The sequence below is a fragment of the Cavia porcellus genome, unplaced genomic scaffold (genome assembly GCF_034190915.1).
Source record: "Cavia porcellus strain 051 isolate PalLab524CR breed Dunkin Hartley unplaced genomic scaffold, mCavPor4.1 scaffold_14, whole genome shotgun sequence".
Lineage (NCBI taxonomy): Eukaryota > Metazoa > Chordata > Mammalia > Rodentia > Caviidae > Cavia > Cavia porcellus.
This window is the reverse complement of record NW_026947497.1, coordinates 51338423-51351265: the sequence shown is the minus strand read 5'-3', so window position 1 is coordinate 51351265 and position 12843 is coordinate 51338423. Positions and strand designations below refer to the sequence as shown.

The 12843-nt window shown below is 42.2% G+C and overlaps 1 protein-coding gene across 5 annotated transcripts in view; it reads right to left on the bottom strand.

The window, feature by feature from the left end:
* Rapgef2 (Rap guanine nucleotide exchange factor 2) overlaps positions 1 to 12843 on the bottom strand; it is a 224964-nt gene that overhangs the window by 211231 nt on the left and 890 nt on the right. The window lies entirely within an intron of this gene.

Genomic DNA, 12843 nt, shown 5'->3' with positions numbered 1-12843 from the left:
CCACTCTTTGTTGTGAGTGTGACTTCTGGGCTCCAGTGTAGAACCCTCATCCCACTAGCACAGCTCCTTCATCCTGCTGGCATAGACTTTCTGGCTTCCACCACTGACTCTTGGGTCTTCCTGGCATGAATCCGTAAAAGAGACTGGCGTGAGTCCTTCTTGTGGGCTCTGGATTTCCAGTTGGACTCGGGGAGGCGTTGTCCTGAGCTCTGGGTTTTTATCTCATGTGGGACATTGCCGTGGGGTTTAGACTCTTGACTAAATAATCTATGTCATTGGTGTTGCAGATAGATTTCCTGCATTCTCCTGTGTTAACGTCTGGTGATCATTATAAAAATATTATAAACTCCATGTCTTGATCTGAATTGTTCTCTGTGTACAACCCCTGACCACACCACCAACCTTCTCTGCCTCATTTCTGTTGTGTTCTTTTTTTGCCATTAGTTGTCTGCTTGTCTTCATTCTGTTTTCTGCTCCATTCATTGAGGCCTCTCTGCCACTGTTCCTGGAATGCTGGTACTTTTCTCTCTCTCTAGAATGCCCTGCAGTATTATCTGTAGAACTGGATTGGTGGTCACGAATTTCCCGTTTCTCTTTGTGTTGGAAGCATCCTGTTTCTCCATTAATTTCTAGAGACAGTTTTTCAGGGTATATCAATCTGGGCTGGAGGTTATTTTCTTTCAGGGCTTGGAATATTTTGCTCCAGGCTCTTGACTTGATGGTTTGTGTCAAGAAGTCTGCCATTATTCTGATGGGCCTCTTTTATATGTGATGTTTCTTGTCTCTAACAGCTTTTAATATTCTGTACTTATATTGAATTTCTGGGATCTTGACTATTGTATGTCTGGGTGTAGCTCTGTTTTGGTTGTAGGTAGCTGGAGTTCTGTATGCCTCATACATCTGAATATCATTTCCTTTTCCTTTGGGAAGTTTTCCTTAATTATTTCTATGAATAGCCTTTGTAGTTCTTTTGTTTGTACCCCTGCTTCTTCATTCACATTCTTTATTCTCAAGTTATAGATCCTCTTGTCGTCTTCTAGCCTTTGTACTGTTACTGCTTGTTTCCTTGTTATTTTTTAAAAGTTTTTCCTTTCATAATCCCACATTGCAAACCTGTCCTCCAGTTCGGATAATCTATCCTTAGTTTCTTTCAAGCAGTTCTGCCAGCTTTCCATGGAGTTTTTAATTTCCTGGTAATCTCTTTAAATCTGCTTCATGTATTCTATATTTTCTTTATATTCTTCACCAACGGTTCTCTCCTTTGTGTTTCTCCATTCTTCTGTCTGTGTCTTGAGAGGTGCTTAACATTTATTTTATTAATCTATTTATATCTTGCTTTACTTGGTTAAATATTTCACTTTTGAACTCATCTATGAGGTCCTGAAGATATCTCTTTATGTCCACTGGTGCCGTGTCTGATATTGCAAGTTTGCTGTCCTCCGTCTCATTTGTATTTTCCTATTCTGGATCGATGTTCTCAGGGTTGGGGGCTGGGGACATTTTCTTGTTGCTTCCTCTTCCCATGTTTTTTGTTTCTTCCAGGAGGCCCCAGTTTCTTTCTTTGTTGGTTACAATTCTTCTGAAGGGCACTGGATAGGTGATCCTGCCTACTGCATTGTGTTATTGAGGTACAAACAGGGGCATCATATGCCAGCCCCTCCTCTCCGGGTCAGTCAACCTGCTAAGGCTTTTACTGTATTAGTGTGCGCCACAGGGTGTAGGGAATTGGCTTGGGATGGCTTATTGGGTCTCAGCCACGAGCGCAACCCAGGCCAACCACATGCCACCAATCCTGTTTGGGAAGGGAGCAACTGACTGAAGTCACTGCTGACCCTTGTTCTTGCCAGTCCTGCCCAGTCCCAGAATGTCGTCCATTGGAGCCCCTTTTTCTGTGGAATGGTTTTATTCCCGTCATTCACCACAGGTTGATGCAGGCTCCCCACCAGCTCAGCTCTCCATTCGGCTTGCCAACCCCTGACCTTAGTGTGACTGCATTTCCAGTGATTCGAAGCAGTGGGATTTCAGACAGCTCCTTAAGTCACAGCCGTGGGAGTCTGGGCGCTGCAGCAGGAGCACGAGCCTTTAGCTTTTCCAATAGTAGCACCAGGACTGAATATTTGATTGGTTCTTCTCACCTTAAGTTTCCTCCTGGGTCGAGAGGATCCATCTCCTCTGTCTCAGGGAGCCTCTGTTATCTATCTGCCATCTTTACCCTCTCTGAACAATTGCTTTAAAGACATAATACACACTTAGATATTTAGTAGCAAAGCTAGTCTTGTACAACACTCAAAATGAAAAATTTTCCTAAAAGATAAAACTTCATAATATACAAATTCAACAAAGTACAGAAAGTTCTATTTAGATAGCTTTCTTTTACACATATTTTATATAGTTATGTATTTATCAAAAGTATTGATTCAGGCTGGGGGTTTAGCTCAGCGGCATAAGTGCCTGCCTTGCAAGCAGGCAGTCATGAGTTAGATCCCTGGTACCGATAAAAATGAAAAAGCCAAAAAAAAAAAAAGTATTCATTCACAGCTTTTGAAGGAATATTAAGTTGAAATCAATATCCTACAAAAATGATGGTGTATTCATATTCCTGGAGGCAGAAATATAAGAATGAAGTAAAACTTGGAATTTTAAAAGTAAAATATATTTAAAACAAAAGAAACATTAAGAAATTATCTCAAGCGTATGAAATTTTGAATCAATAGATAAGATGTTCAGAACCAATTACCACAGGAATCGTTCAGATTACTTGCAAAGTTTATAAATAAGCATTTACACGTAACACTCACCTACTAATATTTTTATCCCTGTTTAAAGGACTGAAGTCCAAGGTTGAAACCATGATCCCAGGACTGTAGCTGTGTGACAGGGCTTGCCAAGAGGTCTCCAGCATCACTGCCAAACTTTATTACTACCACCTATTTGCTATGCCAGTACAGGGACAGATGCAATCTTAGCACCTTTCCTTCTGCCATACTCTGCTATCCAGGCTGAAAAGCAAAACACACTCCCAGCCTCCTCTGAGGCCTGGAGTGGCCACGGCACCCAGCTCTGGCCAATCACAAGTACCTAGAAGAGCACCTTTCTTCAAAAAAAAAAAAAAAATTTTTTTTTTAATTTTTTAAAATCTCTTAGCAAGAAAAGGCTTTCCAAATCACTCATTCTCCCTGCTCGGTGGCATAGCACCAATGCAATGACTTTGAAGGCTGGTGTCACTAGCTAAGCAGAAGTGTGAAGGCTACAACAACCCATGCCTGCACTGCCCACCAGCAGGCAAGCCTCCAGGGAGCCTGTACAAGTCTGTGAGCCACAGAGAATGCAACCCTATTGCAATGGATGCCGTCAATCCCGCTGACCTCATCCATGGGTGAGTCATCCTGGGGAACTAACCCTAAGGTCTATGAATGATCGAGGTTATCTATAAGGAAACAAGAGCAGAGCAACAAGTATCAAGTACTTATAAAACACTGTGCAGCAGGGACTCCAGCAGGTGCTTCAATACACACTAACTGAAATGATCTTCACAACTTGCTGAGTTTGGTAATGCTACTGTATCAACCAAAGGTAAAATTGTTATAAATACTTTTAAAAAACAAAATACTTAAGGCTAACCTTGCTTACTGCAAGAGTAAGTCCCATTATGATGACAGCACACTTCCTTGTGTGGCTGAGAACAGAAGGTATCAAGCATACATGTACTCTGACGTTCACTGCAAAGGGAGTGAGTGACAAACCAAGGTCTGTAGCCAGCCTGCAATACAATGCTTGCAGTCCGAGACCCACAAAGTCAGAACCCAGGAAGGCTCAGTACTCTATCCAACTCCATAAAACGTGCAACTCCAAAGTCTAGGCTGATAGCTGCATGGTTTACATCAAGGAAACACAACATATACACTCAAGAGTTACTATTGTGAACACAATCAAAACCAAAGATACAACTTCATCATCACACAAAATGCATAACATAGGACCAGTCTTTCATAGTGAAGCAGCTTTACCACGCTGCCTCCTGTGGAGTTTTCTGTCACCGTGATGCAGATTTAAACCACACCGGACAACATAACAGAGCGCGCAATTCCCACCATTCCAACCTAAGTCTCAAACAATGAGGAGGCTTAGAAGTTCACATTTGGGCTTAAAGAATTTTTAAGTGTCTAAGTACACTGTCTAACTAAAAGAAGTTTGTGTATCCATGCCCAAGTATTAAACCTAAATGCTGTAACATACACTATGTATTTGATCTGCACATCATTGTCTTTGGTAATGTATGTACCTCTGATAAAATTTTTATCCATCTTTTTACCAAAAAAAAAAAAAGTAAAACAAAGCTAACCTTGTATGTGTGTGTGTACTTTTAAATTTTCCTAACAATATACTGCCTCAACTATTTCACTAATAGCCCAACATGTATAAAGAAAATATTTAGCTAAGAGGTACTGGGGTCTTCATTAAGATTAAAACAATCGGGGCTAGGGATTTAGCTCAGCAGCATAAGCGCCTGCCTTGCAAGCAGACAGTCGTGAGTTCGATCCCTGGTACCGATAAAAAGGAAAAAGACAAAAAAAAAATCATTAAACAAGAAAAATATTTTTTTCAAAAATACTAATTTAGTAGCCCCTTTCCAGGGGCTCAAAAAAGCTCCAAAAGCTATGCTTCCAGCTAAGCATGGTGGAACACACCTGTATGCCCAACTTAAAGACTTAATAAGATCCTGTCTCAAAATAAAAAAATAAAAAAAGGGCTGGAAATACAGCTCAGTACAAAAGCCCTGGGTTTGATCCCCAGTACCCCATGTCGCCCAACTCCCAGTCTGACAAAGCAAAATAAAATTATCTAAATAGTCAAATTTCACTTAGAGTTTTAACAGTTTTAGTTTCTGGTCCATCATCTTTCACTGCATCTGGCTGCCACATTTCCCCTGTGGTTCCCAATCTGTGACAACCTCAGCATTTTTCCGTCTTTCACACCCTTGATACTTAGGGGAACAATGGGTAGTTCCTCTGCATCAAGTCTGTCCCCTTCCCCATGCATGTATTTTAAAGCAGCTATACCAGAGAGCAGGTATAGCCCAATGGTAAAGTGCTTATCTGGCTTGCACAATGCTCTGCCCTGGATCCCAGCAACACAAAGGATAAAGAGATGCTTCCTCTGCAGGACAGCCTATCAGAAGACACTCGGTGTTAGCAGGTCTCATGGCTGGCGCCCTTAACTCTGACCACCAGCTGAACTTGCGAGTCACCCTTCTGCCCCACATGTCCACACTGTAACCTGCCTGCTCCCCACGCGGCAGCCTTGTCAGCTGTCAGGTCCCAGTGCTTGTGTCCAAAAAACCCTTTCTTAGGCAGGGCTGGTGAAGCATGCCTATAATCACAGCACTCAGGGAGGCTGAGCTGAGGCATGAGGATGGCAAATTGGGGTCCCATTCAGGCAACTTAGGGAGGCCCGGCCTCAAAAAATTTTTCATTTGAAGAGAAATAAAGCACAAAAGAATCAAAAGACAATCAAACAAAAACAGCAATAAAAGCCAAACAACAACAAAACAGTGATACAGGACTTCAAAACAAGATAGGAATTTAACAACGGTTGTTATACTGCATATTATTATCTTCAAAATAGTTATTCAGGTTCTGCCTCAAAATTTTAAAAGGGCTGGGAATGTAGCTCAGTGAGAAGGCCCTGGGTTCAATTCCCAACACAAAAACAGAAGAAAAAAAAAAACTTTATTTTACTTGATAATGGCCGCAAAGCACAAGAGCAGTGACGCTGGTCATTCTGCATCGGTTCTACCAGGCCTCCTCATGGGCCTACATCACATTTCAGCACAGAGTGCGCACACGCACAGAAAAACGTAGCACACAGCGGCTCGTGGTGCCTGCAGACTCAGGCACCCACAAGGGTCTCAGAACACGGCCTTGCAGACCCGGGACACTGTACACACATCAGATTTGAAACGTCAGAGTTATAGCGGTGGGAAAAAAAACATTTCAACTAGAGACCATCAAGTAATGTTTTCAAATGTGATTACAATTGCAAAGGCAGGCTTTCTTACTTTTATTACCACTAAGAAACAATTTACAGGAAAAAAATGTATGTTGAAACATCCCAAAGGTGCATATTATCATAACTCGTGCTCACCTAAGAACTTCTTCTGATTTTTAGTCTATGCTTTATACACATTTCAGAATTCTCTCATTGTCACTATTTAAATCCACCTCACCCTGCACACCATCACAATCCCTAATGTTGGTATTTAAGGAACTTCAGGCCAAACCATTCAGTGACAACAGCAAAACTCTGTCTTAGCCAAGAGGTAACGAGCCTTGATTATGCTGAGTGAAGAACCAATCCCAAAAAGTCACCACTGCATGATCCCATGGATGGAACATTTCTGAGAACAAGCTCATGGGGTAGACAAGGAGCACGACTGGGCTACAAGGGCACCGAGAGGGCTCTTCAGTGTTGGGAGACCTCAGCTTGCTGCGCCGATGCCAACAGCTGATGTGCAACACTGCACTGTACTCTGGGGGATGTCGCCAGCGCAGAGTCTGCATAAAGGTACAGGGTTCTCGACAGCTTCTCACAGCTCAGGCAAATATACTGTACTTAAAGTAAAAAGTTTCATATACAGATAATAATAGGAAATAATTTGCTCTAGAATAAATTTCAGGAAAACTCATGAAACAACTACAACACTCTAATCCTCACAGGCACACTGGTCATTAGCTTCTAATAAAGTTACTCCCAAGCCTCCCACAATGAGCACGTAATGGTAACTCTCATTCAGGGCCCCTATTAGCTTGCCTGTTGGCTCATAACACATGCCAAGGGACAGAGGAGAAAGCCAAAGGTGCCAAAGACAGGTAGTCAGGGTTAAGTGCTGACTTTTCAACTAAACCATCAAAAGGTGCAAAATGTAAATACTTAGATCAATTCATTTAGCTGGTATAAAATACTCATGAAATTCTAAAGCTCCCCAACATGAAATATTGCAGGGTTTTGTCCAAAGACTAAACCAAACCCTTCAAGCCACTGACTCACTGCTCCAACACACCTCTCAGGGACAATGTGTGTGAAACACAGAAACAGCTGAGCCAAGACACTCACTGTAAATGCAGTGGGCTATGCTTTCTCCTCCACAAATCTAACTCCACCAACAGCACACCAAAAATAAACCCTTTCACAACCTGGAGGAAAAAAAGAAACATCTGAATACACCGTTCATTCAGGTTAGTAAGTGATAGTGAATTAGTATGTGATACCAAAAGTGAGGGTTTTGGGGGTTTTTTGGTGCCCGGAATTGAACTCAGGATCTTGCACTTACAAGGAAGGCCCTTGGGTTGCTGAGCTATAACTCCAGCCCAAAAGACAAAAACTCTTTTAACAGCTTAAATACTGTGGCAATCAGCTTTTCTCCCTACAAGAGGTAACATTATAATCATTGAACTAACTTTTTACATGGGTGTGTGTGTGTGTTCTAGCTCTACAAAAGCCAAGAAACACTGTACATACACTATACACTGCTGCTGCTCCTAATTTACCAACATTAATCAATTTAAACCAAGAAAGTGGGGCAGAAGCCTGCTGTAGCCTTGGCAGAGTGCTGCAGGGGGGAGAGGCAAAACTCCAGGAGGCTGGGCACATGGGCTGGGTGCCACAGGGAGGCAACCGAGGGGTCAGAGGGACTCTGGCTCTTCCTGGCCCTGAGGCAAGCAGTTCATCCAGGCGCTGATGATGGCACACTGTCGAGACACCAGAGGGAGAGCCATGGTCTGGTCTGCCTATCATGCACCAGAAACTAGAAACTGCGAACCAAAATTACCCTTCCTCTCTGCAGTTTATTACCTTAGGGATTTGTCACAGTGACAAAGGTGACCAACACCAGGAGTAAAGTGCTATTCCCACAGACTGACTGTGCCACCTCCAGTAAATGTGACTTTTTATGAATAAATTCATCACTGCCCACTGAGATGCAGCAGAAGTCTTCAATGCTTCTCCACAGATTAAGTAATGCAAAATTTCCCAAGGAAGCAGATGAAATTGGGCTCTTCCTCACTAGGGTCTGATTGACACTCTACTTTATGATGGTGCCACAGTGACCAAAGTGCCAGATTCAAATTCTCATGGGCTGCCATGTGCAGTATGCAACAGTGCTCTCTGCAGACCTGCAAGCAACCGTCGCACCTGGTGGCCACTGTCATCAAAGAAACATTCGACAACACACGTCACGGGAAGCCATTGCACTAGAGACATCCTTCAAGTCCAATGTGGTCACAATGGAACTCATCCTAAGTCCAGAAGACCTGTGCTTCTTATCAGATTTCCAAATGCACACAAAACAGAAGACATCAATCATTTAAGGAAAAAATAGTGTAAGTAAAAGAAAAAAATATTCATCATCAAGAAAAAGATTTTCAACAATTTGTATTCTCTCTTTGTGAACTAGGAAACATCCACCATTTTTTGTCCCACAGTTAGGCTGCTCCAGCACAATGCAAGCCCAGTGTCGTACAACAAACACCCGTCACCCACTTGCACTTAGCCAGCCCATCCAGCAGACCCTCCGCCTGCAAGATTCCTCATGTCCCCACTGTGCAGTTCAGGCTTCAAACAGGCCAAAGCCTGGAGAGTGAGGTCAGTTACCCCTGCTCCCACCGACCCCCCAAACAGCCATCCACACACCTGTGGGGCTCCACAGGCCCGCTCCCAACACCCTAGCAAGGTCTACACAAGTCTCCTACAGCGGGGACATTATCACTTACACTGGGGCTGGGGCTGGAATACCCTTCACAACCCCTCCCCACCAAGCCTCAGCACACACTCCTCTAAGAAGTCGCAAGCAACAGCCGTTTTGCCACCACTGCACCATAGCGACTCAGGATAGGAGCTCCTGGAGGGTCACTCTCCCTTTCCAAATTCCCAAGAATGGCTAAATAATAGGCATTACACTAAAATGTGCTAAAGCAAGAGTTACCATTAGGCACCAAACAAAATTGCTAATGTACTTGCACTAAATACATAAAACAATCTGATACTAAAAATGGGGTAAACAGAAAAGGCATCCTACAAAATGCAGATATAATAGAACTCCTATCACTAGGTTCCAAAGTTACTTGGATATAAAATTTACAAAATAAGTAACAACTTCTTTTAAAAGTTTTCATATACGAAGCAGAAGCTATTTCTAAAAGGTTATCCTGCTTGGCATGGTGGTACATGCTAGTAATCCCAGTACTTGGGAGGCTGAGGCAGCAGGATCACCACAAGTTCAAGGCCAGCCTGAACTACATAGCAAGAAAGCAAATAAATAAATAAATTGATATCTTCATTTCAGATAATCAATTCATATCTGAGATAGATCCCATTATTACTTTATGTGGCCTGACTTTCAAACCTCACCAAAGGAAAGACCTTATGACATCATTTAACTCCCCCAAAATGAAACTGTTTACAGGTCCATGACAACACTCTGCAAGTCTAAGGAAGGATGACCCCAAGTCTGAGCCCTGCCTGGGCAATGCAGCCCTTAGCAAGACTATCTCAGGCAGCACAAAAGGGCTAGCGGGTATAGCTCAGCAGAGCCCTAGGTTCCATCCCCAGCATCACAAATAAATAAGAACAAAAGAACATGTTTTCTTTTTTTTTTTTTTTCTTTTCTTTTTATCGGTACCAGGGATCGAACTCATGACCACCTGCTTGCAAGGCAGGTACTTATGCTGCTGAGCTAAATCCCCAGCCCCAAGAACATGTTTCCTTTTTTTTTTTTTTGGTCTTTTTCCTTTTTTATCGGTACCAGGAATCGAACTCACGACTGCCTGCTTGCAAGGCAGGCGCTTATGCCGCTAAGCCAAATCCCCAGCCCCCAAGAACATGTTTTCTTACAAAGCAATTGTTTGATTTCAAGAACTGAGTTTTGCAGTTAGTACATCCTTCCTCTTACTGAACAGCAGAATCATTAATAAAATGACCAGGAGAGGAGACCATCACTAGCTTTTTTATTTTACGTACGTTTATTGGGGTGTGAAGAGCAAAATGTCACCAACTAAGAAGTCTTGCCTAACTGTTCCAGGAACCCTATGCCCTGGAAGAGCTGGTGTTACCAGTAGCTGCACAAAATACTGCAGGTAGACCCTTTCCAATTCTCAGCCAAGATATGGACAACTATGATACTGTTAATTATTAAACATTGAAGCATCCACCAATACTGTAACCGAATGTTAAAGTTTGCCATAAATTTAAGTCCTCACTTGTTCAGTAACATGCTGACACAGACTGAAATATTTCAATTATAAATGTGTATTTTAACCAGCCATTGTTATGGAATGTAAATGCACGTGGTCAAACAATCATTTCTCAGGGAGACAGACTTCTCAAACAAATTTCAGTGTGTTTTATGAAAAAAAAAAATTTGAGAAATGTATTATTAACGCCAAAAATCAAACTAAGATAAAATAAAATAGAATACAAGCTGTCAAATGAAAAAAGAGACTACTCATAACTAATAATAAAAAAGAAAACTCAGGTAGAAAATTTGACTGTAATACACACAATTCTTCCTCTAAATTTAAAAGTTAAATATTTGTCAGAAGTGCTCTTTTGTGAAAATTCTCACAATTTTAAGTTCTCTGGACAAAACAGAACTTTTATTTCCCAGGCCCTCTTACAACTCAAAATATGCTGAATGACTCTGCAAAGAATTAGCTCCTCTACCCTGACAGAAACTCTTGGCTGATGAATTCATGAGCTGCATGCACCTCAACGGAAAAGTTAACAGCCCAAGAAACTTTAAGAGTAAAACAAAGTAAGAACACTGACCAGGAGGACATGGTGTGAGAGCTATTTTACACATTCCATTTTTTAAAACTTGTACAACTAGCCAAAAACTCATTAACTAGGTCTTTAAACAATTTTGCAATAAACGTTCCACCTGAAAAACTAAAAACATTATGCATTTAAAACATTTGACAAGCAATTTCAAAGAGCCTGAAACAGTTTAGAAAAATCATTTTATTGTATAAAGCCTTGGGGGATAAAGACGTTTGTAATTTATTTACATCTTTTACTTCATTGAATTGCTTTGGTGACCAAAATTCTCATTAAGTGATTAAAGACACAAACTCAAATAGTTGAGACCACCAAATCCTAACCACTAGACCACCAAGGAGTATCTCAAATAGTTGAATAAGGCAATAAAGTCCTTTCAACAGAAGTGCATTTTAAAATACTGTATCAGAAAAATGTCTCTTGCTATGTTAGTCTGAAAGTAGTACCACTGCCTGGAACTCAGTCAGGTTCAGAGACACCAGCGGCATTTGACAAACGCTAGGTTAATGGTGGCTTCTCTCCTCTGCTGGAAGCAGAACAGTGCAGCTTCTGGAATCTAAATAGCCCGAGCCCCACTTCACAGGTAGATGTGAAAAGCTCTCCTAAGGGAGCCAAGGCCCTGACACTCTCCCCTCTGGAGTCTCTTCTAGCCAACTGCTTAGGTTACACAAGTGACATCAAGATTGCTTCCAGGCAATTGATTGACCTAAATACAAAGTTTGGAAGAGGAACTAGGTTGGCCTGGTTAAAAACAAAAAAAGAAAGAAAACAAATTGAATATAACCAAAAACTTCCGCACAGTATTATTTTTTTAAGCAACTTCTTTTTGCCTGTAACAAGCAGCACAAACTTCTTCAGAGTCTGTCACCCCTAATTCATGTTATTCTGTTCACACCATCCAGCTTATCTAACAAGGCTGCTTTAATTATTTTACCAAGTCCTAACTCTGGGGCACTCCTGACAACAGTCCTTACAGAAATACTTCCAGTGCTGCATTAACAAAGCCCAGAACTTTTTTCCTTAAGTTTCAAACTTCTGGAAGATGAATGATTCCTGACAAGATGGCAAAACCTTTACATTTCAAAGTTACTTTCTCTTTAGAGCAATAAACAAACATAGATGTCTGCCTCAGTTAAAAACCCAGTGAGTTTCAAAGTTAACAGGGCTGAAACTTCACAGCCAAGAGGTTCAGTGGCTTGCTTTCTCTGAAGGCTGGGTGGGGCCTCTTCCAGGCTGTCAATGGATCTTTTAGGCCGTAGGGCCTGGCCCGCTTACTCCAGCCTCTGTTCTCCATAACTGGCAAAGGAATGGGAAAGTTTAACAGTTCATTTACCCAGCACAATTCTCAAGCTGTCACACTGGAGCGTTTGTCTCCGCAGTCTGGCTGGCTGATCCAGGTCCCCACCTGACAGTTTTGGTCCTTGTTACTCCCCTAACTAACCAACCAAACACCACTCCCCCAACCCTCTCCTTTCCACTCCAGCCTCTGACGTCACTCCAGCCGCGGCAATCCCTTTCGGAGAGCCTCCAGACAGGTTTTAATACTCTGCACATGTGCTTTCGCTAGCACCTAACTGTTCCAACACTGTTGTTCTGCGGACCGGACCCTGCGCACTGCTGCAAGTGAACACCCTAAATCAAACACGAGAGGAAGAAGGCACTGGGAGACAGTGCTCACCAAAGAAGGGACAAGATCAAAGCCACAGGATCCTTTCTGGGATTAGAAAGACAGAAACAGCCTTTCAGAGCTGAGCTGTCTGGAGATGCCAGTAAATTCTTGCAAACCTCTGCCAGTCTTCCATAGACTTGGTAAACATCTACAAACCACCCATGATTCTGCAAATGTCACGGCTCCATCCGGCAAAATGAAAACTCAGAAACACTGCCGGATGCCATTCTTGGGATCCCTGAAAAGGTGGCCAGTGCACGATTCTGTTTCATTCCTTTCTCCTCATATTAAATAATCTTGTCAGAGAATGAATAAGCATTTAGATTCGAACACAGCACCCAACG